Source organism: Rhinoraja longicauda, chromosome 34 (genome assembly GCF_053455715.1).
Source record: "Rhinoraja longicauda isolate Sanriku21f chromosome 34, sRhiLon1.1, whole genome shotgun sequence".
Taxonomy (NCBI): domain Eukaryota; kingdom Metazoa; phylum Chordata; class Chondrichthyes; order Rajiformes; family Arhynchobatidae; genus Rhinoraja; species Rhinoraja longicauda.
In genome coordinates, this window is record NC_135986.1 from 15,686,177 (window position 1) to 15,701,118 (window position 14,942).

Sequence of the window (14,942 nt, forward strand, 5' to 3'; positions counted from 1 at the left end):
GGCGAGACCAAATGCAGGCTCGGCGATCGTTCCGCTCAACACCTTCGCTCAGTCCGCCTTAACCAACCTGATATCCCGGTGGCTGAGCACTTCAACTCTCCCTCCCATTCCCAGTCTTACCTTTCTGTCATGGGCTTTCTCCAGTGTCATAGCGAGGCCCACCGCAAATTGGATGAACAGCACCCCATATTTCGCTTGGGCAGCTTACAGCCCAGCGGTATGTACATTGACTACTCTAACTTTAGATAGTTCCTCTGTCCCTTTCTTCCCTCTCCATCCCAGTTCTCCCACTGTCTTCCTGTCTCCACCTATAATCCTTTCTTTGTCCCGCCCCCTCTGACATCAGTCTGAAGAAGGGTCTCGACACGAAACGTCACCAATTCTTTCTCGGCAGCGCAGCGGTAGAGTTGCTGCTTTACAGCGAATGCAGCGCCGGAGACTCAGGTTCGATCGCGACTACGGGTGCTGCACTGTAAGGAGTTTGCACGTTCTCCCCGTGACCTGCGTGGGTTTTCTCCGAGATCTTCGGTTTCCTCCCACACTCCAAAGACGTACAGGTATGTAGGTTAATTGGCTGGGTAAATGTAAAAATTGTCCCTAGTGGGTGTAGGATAGTGTTAATGCTCTGCCCGAGCTTTGTTGGCCTCCCAGCGGAGCGAGATGTCCGTCAAGGAATGTTGCCGACTGGCCCACTGCAGACTGCAGGAGTACGTGCTGAGGGACGCACTGAAGCTTGGTGCAGCCAACGCCAAGGCCCTGTGGGGGAGGACCACAGTCTAGGGTCCTTCTGCTGCTGGACATGGGGGGGGGGGGGGGGGGCAGGGTGTGGTGGAGAGAGACGCCCCTCCAAATAAGGGATACTGGGTAAATGTCTAAATGTAAGTAAATGTCTAAGTGAATGTCTGTATCAAATATAACCTCCGGAAATGTCGGATGGGCTTGTTTAAAAATATGTTTTGTGAATGATATTTATTATTTGAATAAAGTATTTTTTGATATTAAAAATTTTTTTAAAAAAATTTAATTTAAAAAAAGGAAAAACCAGCGGCAAAGCTCGGGCCAAGGCCAAGTCTCGCTCGTCCCGGGCCGGATTGCAGTTCCCGGTTGGCCGTGTACACAGGCACCTGAGAAAGGGCAACTATGCTCAGCGTGTTGGTGCCGGAGCCCCGGTCTATCTGGCTGCTGTGCTCGAGTATCTGACGGCAGAAATCCTCGACCTGGTCGGCAATGCGGCCCGGGACAACAAGAAGAGCCGCATCATCCCCAGACATCTGCAGCTGGCTGTCCGCAACGACGAGGAGCTCAACAAGCTGCTGGGAGGGGTGACCATCGCTCAGGGCGGTGTGCTGCCTAATATCCAGGCCGTGCTGTTACCCAAGAAAACTGGCGAGAGACACTGAACATAGTAACCCAAAGGCTCTTTTCAGAGCCACTCACCATGTCTGTGGAAGGGCTGATCTTTCGCGACTATGCTTCGTGCGGGAAAAGTGGTCGTTGTCGAAAACCGACCCTGCACATTGAGTTGTGTATACGGTGGCGTAGCGGTAGACCAACTGCCTTGCAGCGCCAGAGACCCGGTTTCAATCCTGACTAGGGTTGCTTGCCTGTACGCAGTTTGTCCGTTCTCCCCGTTTCCTTCCACATTCAAAACACGTTAACTGGCATAATGTAAATGTACAAAAAAATCCCATGTGTGTGTAGGATCGTGTTCATGTGTGGGGATTGCTGTTCGGTGCTGACTCGATGGCCCGAAGGCCCTGTTTCCGCGCTGTACCTCTAAACTAAACTAAACATGAAACAGCGGTGGACTGATGCGGAAAGGTAAGTTTTGGCAGATATTTGGAGGTTGTTGTGTACGGAAGGGTAGTGTGTGGTTTTTGGGATGGAGCAGCTCCTGAACCTGGACGTTACAGTTTTCAGTCTCCTGTACCACCTTCTTAATGGCAGGTGTGAAATAAGGGCATAGGGTGTGAAATAAGTGTGGTGTGGGTCTTTGCAAGCTGCCTTTTTGAGGTAGCAACTGTTGTAGATTCCTTTCATGTGGCAGGTGATTGACTGGGAGTGTTTACCAGTTTTTTGCAATCTTGTTCATTCCTGGGCGTTCGATTTGCCGAACCAGGCAGTGATGCAGCCAGTAATAGAGATATGCTCTCGACTGCACACCTGTAGAAGTTCATGAGATTATTCATTGACATACAGAATCTCCTCAATCTTCTATGGAAGTAGAAACATTGATAGGCTTTACTTATGATTGCATCTAAGTGCTGGACCCAGGTCAGATCTACAAAGATGTCCAGTCCTATGAATGTCCAGCTTTGACTCTCCACCACTGTCCTGCGATGAAGGCAAATTCATGGATCTTTATTTTTCCATTCCAAAGTCCACAATCAGTTCCTTGGTCTTATTGACTGAAGTGTGCACATGTGCGGGACTGGGGCCGGCGAGACCTGTGGAATCAGCAAAAATTTCCAGCAGCTTGGAAGATGTTTATTACAGAAATGAGTTGCTTAAAGTTTAAGTAAATTAGAATTTTCATTTGCCTCACAACAATTTAAGCAACTCAATCTCAGAAGTTAAGCATTGTGACATCGAGATGCAGAAACTATTGAAACCACAATGCTTCGATCTGGATCTCAACTCATTTACTGCAGCAAAGGAATGGAAGCATTGGCTTCATACACTAAATAACTTCTTTGAGTGTAGTGACAATGCGCCAGACAAATTCAGGACATTAATAAGCTCTATCTCTTATGATGTATATGATTACATAGAGTAATGTACAACATATGATTCTGCTATTGATGCACTAAGCAGACTCTTCGTTAAGACACCCAATGTAATATTTGCTCGACACCTCCTTGCTACTCGTAAACAAAAACCTGGTGAGTCACTTGATGAGTTTTTAACTCAAAGCAGTTACAGCCGATCAATATCAACAGGAAGATTATTCGAGACTCTTTTATCAATGGTTTGGCATCGCCTTTAATATGACAGACTATTAGAAAACAAAACCTTGGATCTACAGTCAGCTTACAATCAAGCTTGTATAATTAGTGTAAGAAAATAACTACAGATGCTGGTACAAATCGAAGGTAATTATTTCACAAAATGCTGGAGTAACTCTGCAGGTCAGGCAGCATCTCAGGAGAGAAGGAATGGGTGACGTTTCAGGTCGAGACCCTTCAGACTGATGTTGGGGGCGGGACAAAGGAAGGATATAGGTCGACACAGGAAGATAGAGGGAAAAGGGGGAGGGGAAGAGAGGGACAGAGGAACTGTCTAACGTTGGAGAAGTCCATCTTCTGGGCTGCAAGTGCCCAAGTGAAATATGAGGTGCTGTTCCTCCAATTTCCGGTGGCACTGGAGGAGGCCCATGAAAGAAAAGTCAGACTAGGAGTGGGAGGGGGATTTGAAGCGCTCAGCCACCGGGAGATCACGTTGCTTAAGGAGGACTGAGCAAAGGTGTTGAGCGAAATGATCGCCGAGCCTGCATTTGGTTTCGCCGATGTAAAGAAGTTGACATCTAGAGCAGCAGATACAATAGATGAGGTTGGAGGAGGTGCAGGTGAACCTTTGTCTCACCTGGAAAGACTGTTTGGGTCCTTGGATGGAGTTGAGGGGGGAGGTAAAGGGACAGGTGTTGCATCTCCTGCGGGTTGCTGGGGAAAGTGCCCGGGGATGGTGTGGTTACTCAATCAAGCTTACTCATTAGACTTGGCTCAGAGAAATTCAGATGCTTATAGCTCATCTAATGTGTATTCTGCTGCAACTACTACAGAATAATCTAACCCAAATACTAATATGGGGCAAGCTGAAACAATTTCTACTGATAAATGTGCCCTTGCTGCAGCATGTACTTGTTCAAAAAAGAAGTGTTACTTTTGCGTGGGTAATATTCATAATAGAGAGTGATATGTCCTGCTCGAGAGGCAACTTGTAATGGTTGTGGCAAGAAGGGATATTATTCTAGAGTATGCAAGTCCAAAGCAACTACTAAAAGTGTGATTGCTGCCACGTATATGCCTTCTTTATGTGCAATCACAGCTGCATTTCCTCAGAGCTTGTCTCATGCAGCTGCAACGGTATCCATCAATGGCCGTACACTTAATGTACTACTTGATTCTGGTAGTTCAGAAAGTTTTATAAGTGAACAAGTTGTGTCTCGACTAAATCTAACTATAATTCCTTCAAATAGAGAAATCTCGATGGCTCTGACAACTCTCAATACTCAAGTTATTGGATCTTGTATTGTGGACTTTATTCTGAACAAAACTAGTTATAAATCTGTATGTCTGGGTATTTTCAAAAATTTGTGTAGCGATATAATTCTACGTCAGGATTTTCAGAAACAGCACAGATCATGTATGAAGGAACAATGCCTGATCTTGTATTGTCAAAGCCTCCAGTATTGTGTGATTTTTCTACTGCATCTGTTGAATGTCCTTCATTATTCACTAATCTATCCTGTAAGCCAATTACTACAAAATCAAGACATTTTAGTAAAGATGACAAAAAATTTATCAACACAGAAGTAACTAATCTTTTACAAGAAGGTATCATAGAACCCAGCTCTCCCCCTTGGAAGGCACAAGTTGTCGTGGTTAAGGACCCCTTGGAGAGACATAGAAAGAGACTCTTCATTGATTATTCTCAAACTATAACCAGTTCACGGAGCTTGATGCATATCCATTACCTCGTATAGAAGATATTATCAATACATGAGTCAAGTATAAGATATTTTCTACTTTTGATCTAAAAAGTGCTTACTACCAAATTCCTTTGAAAGAATCAGAAAAGAAATACACTGCATTTGAGGCAAATGGAAAATTATACCACTACTGCAGAGTTCCTTTTGGTGTAACTAATGGTGTGGCTGTTTTTAGAGAGAGATGGACAAACTTGTTGAACAGGAAAACCTTAAAGATACTTTCCCTTATCTTGATAATATAACTATTGCAGGAAAAGACCAAGCTGAACATGACAAAAATTTACAATGGTTTTTAGAAGTTGTACATTCTAAAAATCTAACATTAAATGAGGCTGGCAGAAAGACCACCCACTCCAAGAAATACCTGTTCCAGCTACATTAAACTCTCTATGAAGGCTTCTTGGTATGTTTGCATATTATGCTAAATTTTTCTGACAAATTTCAACCTTTGATTAGAGCAAAATTGTTTCCTCTTGACTCTACAGCAATTGGTGCCTTTACTTCTTTAAAGAAACAATTAGAATCTGCGACATTATACGCCATCGATGAGGATCTCCCCTTTGTTGTTGAATATGATCCCTCTGATTTAGCACTATCAGCAACATTAAATCAAGGAGGACGACCAGTGGCTTTCATGTCACGTACTCTCCAAGGTAGTGAATTGCACTACCCACCCCTCGAAAAGGAAGCTACAGCAATTATTGAAGCAGTGAGAAAATTTAGTCATTTCCTTGCTCACCAGCACTTCACTTTAATAACAGATCAGCATTCAGTAGCTTTTATGCTAGATAATAGGAAACGAACGAAGATTAAAAACAGTAAAATTCATGAATGGAGGATTGAATTATCTGCATATAGTTATTCAATTGAGTACCACCCTGGTCAGGATAATGTTGCTCTGGATACATTAACTCGAGCATTTTGTGCTTCTGTTCATTCTTTTGCAGTCACTGATCCTCACAAAGGGTTGTGTCATCCTGGAGTCACTCGTATGTTACACCAAGTTCGTTCCAAAAACTTACCTTTCTCTACAGAAGATGTGAAGGTGATGTGTGCTTCATGTAGAATCTGTGCTGAATTAAAACCAAGGTTCTTCCGTTCTGTAGAAAGAAGATTGATCAAAGCTACTCAACCTATGGAACGTGTAAGTATTGATTTCAAAGGGCCTTTACCATCCTCCTCTCAAAATGTTTATATACTTACCATAGTTGATGAATATTCGAGGTTTCCATTTGCCTTTCCTTGTCCAAATATGTCAGCTGCTACGGTTATCAAATGTTCAGATCAACTGTTTTAATACTGTAGATTTCCACGTTACATACATTCTGATAGGGGCACCTCATTCATGTCAAACGATTTAAAAGACTACCTTTCGAATAGAGGAATTGTAACAAGTAAAACAACACTATATCATTCTATTGGAAATGGTCAGGTTGAGAGGTATAACGGAATCATTTGGAAAGTAGTCAAATGACATACCAGATCAGCAGTGGGAATGTGTTCTACCAGATGCATTACACTCCATCAGATCTCTAATGTCAACTGCTACCAATACTACTCCACATGAGCGGTTCTTTAACTTCAAACGGCGTTCTTCCAGTGGTATTTCTCTGTCATCATGGTTGACTAGCACTGGGCCTGTGTTGCTTCGTTTTTATGTCCGATCAAATAAAAATGTGCCCTTTGTTGATGAAGTTGAACTGACTGATGTCAACCCTTCTTATGCAACTATCAAGTATCAGGATGGACGTCAGTCAACTGTCTCACTTCGTGACCTTGCACCATGTCCATCTTCTCCATCAGCTCCATCACTCGAGATCTGGGTGTCCTAGTGCATCAGTCACTGAAAGGAAGCATGCAGGTACAGCAGGCAGTGAAGAAAGCCAATGGAATGTTGGCCTTCATAACAAGAGGAGTTGAGTATAGGAGCAAATAGGTCCTTCTACAGTTGTACCGGGCCCTGGTGAAACCGCATGGAGTACTGTGTGCAGTTTTGGTCTCCAAATTTGAGGAAGGATATTCTTGCTATTGAGGGCGTGCAGCATAGGTTCACTAGGTTAATTCCTAGAATGGCGGGACTGTCGTATGTTGAAAGGCTGGAGCAATTAGGCTTGTATACACTGGAATTTAGAAGGATGAGGGGGGATCTTATTGAAACATATAAGATAATTAGGGGATTGGACACATTAGAGGCAGGAAACATGTTCCCAATGTTGGGGGAGTCCAGAACAAGGGGCCACAGTTTAAGAATAAGGGGTAGGCCATTTAGAACGGAGATGAGGAAGAACTTTTTCAGTCAGAGAGTGGTGAAGGTGTGGAATTCTCTGCCTCAGAAGGCAGTGGAGGCCAGTTCGTTGGATGCTTTCAAGAGAGAGCTGGATAGAGCTCTTAAGGATAGCGGAGTGAGGGGGTATGGGGAGAAGGCAGGAACGGGGTACTGATTGAGAGTGATCAGCCATGATCACATTGAATGGCAGTGCTGGCTCGAAGGGCTGAATGGCCTACTCCTGCACCTATTGTCTATTGTCTATAATATTAATCAAGAACTTCCTTCAACACTCCCACTGTCCCCTATGAAAACTTCTATAAGTAATTCTAAAATTGAAAATGTAAATAACAATATGAGTGAAGTTGATGACCAAGCAATATATGTACCACCAGCTATTGAAACACCATTATCTCCTGATGCTCCAGTGCTGCGACGGTCATCAAGACATACTAATCCTCCTGACTGTCTCAACTTATAAATAGGAGGGGAAAATGAAGTGTGCGCATGTGCGGGGCTTGGGCCGGCGAGGCCTGCTGAATAAGCGATAATTTCCAGGCTTTTTTTATGATGTGTATGACAGAAATGAGATGCTTAAAGCTTAAATAAAGTTTAATTAATTAGAATTTTCATTTGCCTCACAACATTGACGTTGAAAGCAAGTTTGTTATTCTGGCACCATTTGATCAGTTGTTCGATCTCCCTCCTATTTTCCAACTTATCGTCATCTATAATTCATGCAACAACAGTGGTGTCATTGGCCAACTTCAAGATGGAGTTCAAACTGTGTCCGGCTACACAATCATGAGTAGAGCAGCAGGCTGAGCACGCAGCCATGAGGTCCTCCAATGCTGATGGTTATCAAGGAGGAAGTGTTGCTGCCAATTCGTACAGATCATTGTCTGTTGACAAGGAAGTCTAGGAACCAGTTGCAGAGGGTTGTGCAGAGACCCAGTTCCATGAGCTTGGTATCCAGCTTGGAGGGGATCATGGTGTTAAACATCCTGATGTATGTGTTTTTATCATTCAATCAGTCCAGTGCAGAGCGGTGAGCCAGCAAGATTGCATCTTCTGTTGACCTGTTGTGGTGGGAGGCAAATTGTAGCGGGTCCATGTTCTTGTTGAGGAAGGACTTCATATGTACCATAAACAACCTCTCAACGCACTTCATCACCATATACCTAGTCACTGAGGCACGTCACCATATTCATCTTGGCCAAAGGTAAAGCAGAAGGGAACCTGATCTAAAACATTTTTTGGGAGATTGTTTGTATCCTCTGCAGTGATACCTAGTAGATTCCTGAAGGTGCACAGCACAAAGACAGTCACTGTGATCCACCATACTGACTAACAAAAAACCCAACTGTACAATCCAGTTCATTGGTACTTGGTCTGTAAACATTTACACCATAATGCTTCACGTCCCATCTACACTAGTCCCACCTGCCATATTCCCTCTAAACATGTCCGATCCAGTCTTGGCGCAGTACCCAATATAGATGACTTAATATAGTTATTAATTTTTAATAACTATTTTCTCTTTGGCAGGACCACAATCAAGTACAGGACTAAGCAGTGAAATTTCTGGAGTTTCAGTAACCCTACAACCTTGCTGCAGGCTAATCTACAGTCAGTAAGCTGTAAAGCTACTGTTCTGCAACTTGGTCTTCAAACACCTACACCATAACGCTTCCAGAGCTCATCCAGATACTTCTCACATTTTGTGAGTGTCCTTGCATCCATCACCTTCTCGGGGTGGTCCCTCATTGCAACCCACTCCTTGGTGAATGAAAAATCGTTAGGTTTTTCTCACCCTCTCTCTGCTCGCCTGAAAATGATGTAAACTGGTTTCAAATATCTTCGTTTATGGGGGAAAGGTTTCTCATTATCCACGCTGCTCCTACCCACATAACCCACAGCTCGCTCTGACCAGATTCCCCTCATGTCCGAAACGCTCTGTCCCAGGGAACAGTCTGGTCAATCTCCTTTGCCCATCTGAAGTGCATTCCCACCCCTCCTATGGTGTGGTGACCAGAAATGCACACAGCACTCCAGCTGTGGCCTCAGCAACGTTTTACAGTTCACTCAAAATACTTCGCACCCATTCTGCTGTCTCCGAATTCTCCATCATTCGGCTCAGTTTACACAGTATCACTTTGCAATGCTGCTCGTCTGATTGACAGCTCCATCTGCCCCTCCCCGGGCTGCGGCCGCCCCTGTCACGTGATGCGAAGAGACGTCACGGAGTTAATTGCGACCTGACGTCACGACGCCATTGACGTCGTTCCCTCGGCAACCGGCTGCGAGGCCCACGGAGGAGGAGCGGCCTGGGCCCGGGGGTGGACGCGAGAGATTCCCCGGGCGGGAGGTGTTGTGGCGACCGGGGGCCCGTGTCCAAAGTGCTGGAGCGCGGTTCCAGCTCGTCCCGGTCCCGGGGCCGCACTGAAGGGAGTCAGGGTGAGAAGAGGCGGATGGAGCCTCGCCTTCATCAGCGCGGCGGAGAAGAGGAACCGAATTCAAAAATGGGTCCGGCCGAGGCTGCCCCAGGATGGAAGTGTGGGCCCTGGTCCTGATCTCCGGCCTGAGGATGCATGACCATGGGGTTTATTCCACGTCCTGGGACCAGGGGTCGTGGGCTGGGAAGGGGAAGCATTGACTCGACTGAACTGAAACGGTCGATGCAGAGAAACTGTTCCCTGCAGCAGGTAAATCTGAGAGCGGTCGACAGGCGCTCCCACTGAGAAATAAAGGACATTGGGGTCATCTCTTCGTGACTGCCGTCGAGTGAACAGTGAGTGTATGTTGGTATCTACTCCACCAGTCCCTGCCTCAGTTTTAACAATGCCATCCTCATGTTCAAATCCTTTCTTTGCCCTCCCCCTTTCTGTAACCTCCTCCGCTGTTCTGGCCCTCTGAAATCTATGCTTTCCTCCACCTGTGGCAATGTCATGTCCCTTCCCTTTTCAGATTGGAGGACTGACCAGTGGTGTGCTGCAGGAATTATTACTTGGTCCTTTCTTATGTATAAAGAACTTAATTCCCCTGCACCAATCCTGACCTGAAACGTCCCCTCCATAAATGCAGCATATACCTGTTGAGTTCTTCCAGCACAGGGCATAAAGGTAGAAGTATTGGATTGTAAGTTCGTAGACGACACCAAAATTGGTGAAGTTGCGGTCAGTGAAGAAGGTTGTGAAAGTATTCACCAGGATACAGATCAGCTACACAAATGGATGGAGAAATGACCGATGGTGTTTGATTGGAGCAAATGAAAGGGGTTCTACATTGGAAGGTCTAATGTCAGGGGAAAGTATACAGTTAATGTCTGGACCCTTAACAGCATTGAGGTGTAGAGGGATTTTGGGGGACACTACAGTAACCTAAAAGTGGGATTGCAAGTAGATAATGTTGTAAAGATGGCACATGGTATACTTTGTCAGTTGGTGTATTGTGTAAAACAGTGAGAAAGCCAAGTTGCAGCCTTGAAGTATTGTCTGGTCACCCCATTACAGGAATGTTGGTGAGATTGCAGAAGAGGTTTACCAGAATGCTGCCTGGATTAGAAGGCATTAGCTATACGACAAGGTTGCATAAAAATGGATTGTTTTCTCTGGAGCATCAGAGGCTGAGGTAGAAGTAGATAAAATTAGGAGAAGCCTATATAGTCTGATAGTCTGATCCTTTCTCCCTGGCTGAAAATGTCAAAAACTAGATGGCTTAGCTTTAAGGTTTGAGGCACAAAGTTTAAACCTGATGTGTGTGACCGCTGTTTTACACAGGGTGGCATGGGTGCCTGGAAGCACATTCCAGGCACTTTGCATCATGTTTGTTTAGTTTAGAGATACAGCGTGGAAATAGGCCCTTCGGCCCACCAAGTCTGCACCAACCAGCAATCCCCGTACATTAACACTATCATACACACACTATGGACAATTTGCAGACACCAAGCCAAGCCAATTAACCTACATACCTGTACGTCCTTGGAGTGTGGAAGGAAACCAAAGATTTCGAAGAAAACCCACACAGTCATGGGGAGAACATACAAACTCTGTACAGACAATACCCGTAGTTGGAATCATTTGGGCCTGTTCCTGCGCTGTTCTATGTTCTTCTCTTTTTAGATGCTGCAGGGATCAATGTTGGTTGCTGTTGTGTGTCATGCGTATTTACATAAATAAGTGGTGTAATTATAAAGTTTACAGATCACTCCACAGTTAGTGGTAGTTTTCCATTTGTCAATTTACCAGCTGATCCATATCATTCTATCGTCCAAGACTTCACTCCTCACTGTCAACAATACCAGCAGTTCTTGTGTTATCTGCAAACCTGTCAATCATACCTCCTGTATTCGCATCTGAATTGTTAAATAAGATGGCAAAACAGCAAGGGACCCAGCACTGATCCTGTCGTACACCACTAATGACAGGATTTCAATCACCAAAGTAACCTTCCACCATCACCTTCCGTCTCTTGTCACCAAGCTACTTTTGGGTACTTTTGGCCACATTACTTTAAATACCATGGGTGTAATGTTTTGCACCAGCCTTCTGGGGGCGTGGCTGCGTTCTGCAGCTGCGGCTCACCGGCAGTCTCTCTGTCTTTTTTTTTTTTTTGTCTTTGTTATCGTTTAAATGTTTCTTTTGATTTATTTTTAACTCTGTATATGTGGGGGGGGGGGTGGTGGGGGAAACCTTTATTTCTAATCTCCTCAACGGAGATGCGACCTTTACCGTGTTGTGTCTCCGTTCGCGCTACGGCCTAACACTGGAGTCGGCGGCCTCCAGCTGGGATCGACCTTGAAGACTCCGGTCGCAGGGCCTGGACTTACCATCTCGGAGGCTTCGGCCGTGGGCCCTGTAGACCGCAACATCGGGAGCTCGCAGTTCCCTGGCTGGCGACCGGCTTTCGGGAGCTCCAGCCGTAGCAGCTTCGACCACCCCGGAGCGTGAGGTTTGATTGACCCGCTCGCAAGCCCCTCATCGCCCTGCGTGGCCTGGCCGCGGCACTTTCCATCGCCCGGTGGGGGCTCAGGACCTTCATCGGCCTGCTTGGCTCGGCCCTGGGACTTTCCATCGCCCGGTGGGGGCTTCAAAAGTCGGGAGCCTCGATCGCCTCGTGGCGCCACGGGAGAAGAATGAGGAGGGCATCACAGTGAGGGCGTGCCTGGAGCAATCACTGTGATGGCTGTTTGTGTTAAAAATTGTAATTGTGTGTCTTGTGTTCTTTATTGTCTACTGCCGGACCCTGACATGAGAGGACGCTGGCGCTATTTGTTCGCCGCTTCTCCGTCAGGATAGTTTGTCTGTTTGTTTTTATGTCTTGACTGTTTTTGTAAAGCGTCTTTGAGCATTTGGAAAAGCGCTATAAAAAATAAATGTTTATTATTATTATTATCATATATTATTCTGTGTGGTACCTTGTCAAAGGCCTGTCTGAGGTCCATGTGAACCACATCCACCAAACAACCATCATCAATATATTTAGTTACTTTTTCATAAATCTCAATTACATTATTCAGATGGGATCTCCCACCAGAAAATCAGTGTTATCTGTACAATCCCTGCCAAGCGCAGATTATTCCTGTCACTCAAAGCTTTTTCTTATTATTCCCACACAATTGACCCTAGACTGTTATGTTAAAGTTCGTTTTCTCTAGACAGACAACAATGCAACAACATTAGTGGTAAAACAGTAAAGTCTTTATTACGCCAGGCTGGATTGGGGAGGTCAGCACCGGGTATCTTCAGATACCCAAGCTCACCTCGTCTCCCACTCTCCAAAACAAAGGACAAAACGGTATAGTTATATCTTTTTCTTGTCAGTGAATGAGGTGGCACCACTCACATCGTGCCATATAAGGGAGGGAAATAAATAAGACCATGTCCATATAAGGTAGGGAAAGAAATAAGACCATGTCTTCTAATTGACTGGAATAAGAAGTCATCAGTAGGTCTTTTTTTTTCAAATAAAGCAATCTCAGCTCATTCTTATTATTTCTTGTAGCAAAGCCAATTAAAGGTCAGTTGGTTTTTTTTGTAGTACATGTTGTACTTCTCATGGTTAGACACAGCTTACCTCTTTCTGCTTAGCTAAGCAATTTAGCGAAGCAAGAAGAAGCAGGCAACCATTTTGTGACCTGTTTCTTTTGTAAATAATTAAACTCTTTCATTCCCTCCTTTTATCATAACGTGATAACAATTCACCAATCGTTCACCTACAATTCACCTACCTCACCAACCGACCACAGTATGTGAGGACAAAGGACTATGTCTATGGTGGTCTGCATGACAGGGGTTCCGCATGGAACAGTGCAAGCTCCATTCTTGTTCACCCTGTACACTGCGGGCTTCAGGCACAGCTCCGCAAACTGCTATCCACAGAAGTTCTCTGACAACTCTGCCATCGTCGGCCTCATCACAGGCGACGATGACATGTACAGAGAACTGATCAAGGAGATGGTGGACTGGTGCCAGCGGAACCGCCTCCGGATCAACGCTGGGAAAACCAGGGAGATGGTGGTGGATTTCCGCAGGCACAGCCGAGTACCCCCTGACACCGGTGAACATCCAGGGAATGGACATCGGGAGGGTGGACTCTTATAAGTTAGGAAAAGGAGACGTGCCACGTGATCTGGGTGTCCTAGTGCATCAGTCACTGAAAGGAAGCATGTAGGTACAGCAGGCAGTGAAGAAAGCCAATGGAATGTAGGCCTTCACAACAAGAGGAGTTGAGTATAGGAGCAAAGACGGGCCTATACAACTCTGCAATTGTACAGGGCCCTAGAGAGACTGCACCTGGAGTACTGTGTGCAGTTTTGGTCTCCAAATTTGAGAAAGCATATTCTTGCTATTGAGGGAGTGCAGTGTTGGTTCACTAGGTTAATTCCCGGAATGGCGGGTCTGTCATATGTTGAAAGCCTGGAGCGACTAGGCTTGTATACACTGGAATTTAGAAGGATGAGAGGGGATCTTAGGCAATAGACAAATAGGTGCAGGAGTAGGCCATTCGGCCCTTCGAGCCAGCACCGCCATTCAATGTGATCATGGCTGATCATTCTCAATCAGTACCCTGTTCCTGTCTTCTCCCCATACCCCCTGACTCCGCTACCCTTAAGAGCTCTATTTAGCTCTCTCTTGAATGCATTCAGAGAATTGGCCTCCACTGCCTTCTGAGGCAGAGAATTCCACAGATACACAACTCTGACTGAAAAAGTTTTTCCTCATCTCAGTTCTAAATGGCCTACCCCTTATTCTTAAACTGTGGCCCCTGGTTCTGGACTCCCCCAACATTGGGAATATGTTTCCTGCCGCTAACGTGTCCAACCCCTTAATAATCTTATACCCTTAATAATCTTATATGTTTCGATAAGATCCCCTCTCGTCCTTCTAAATTCCAGTGTATAGAAGACTAGTCGCTCCAGTCTTTCCACATACGACAGTCCCGCCATTCCGGGAATTAACTTAGTAAACCTACGCTGCACGCCTTCAATAGCAAGAATATCCTTCCTCAAATTTGGAGACCAAAACTGCGTACAGTACTCCAGGTATGGTCTCACTAGGGCCCTGTACAACTGCAGAAGGACCTCTTTGCTCCTATACTCAACTCCTCTTGTTATGAAGGCCAACATTCCATTGGCTTTCTTCACTGCCTGCTGTACCTGCATGCTTCCTTTCAGTGACTGTTGCACGAGGACACCCAGATCTCATTGTACGTCGCCTTTTCCTAACTTAACACCATTCAGATAATAATCTGCCTTCCTATTCTTACCACCAAACTCACACTTATCCACATTAAACTGCATCTGCCATGCATCCGCCCACACACACTACCTGTCCAAGTCACCCTGCAACCTCATAGCATCTTCCTCACAGTTCACACTACCACCCAGCTTTGTATCATCTGCAAATTTGCGAATGGTACTTTTAATCCCTTTATCCAAGTCACGAATGTATATTGTAAATAGCTGCG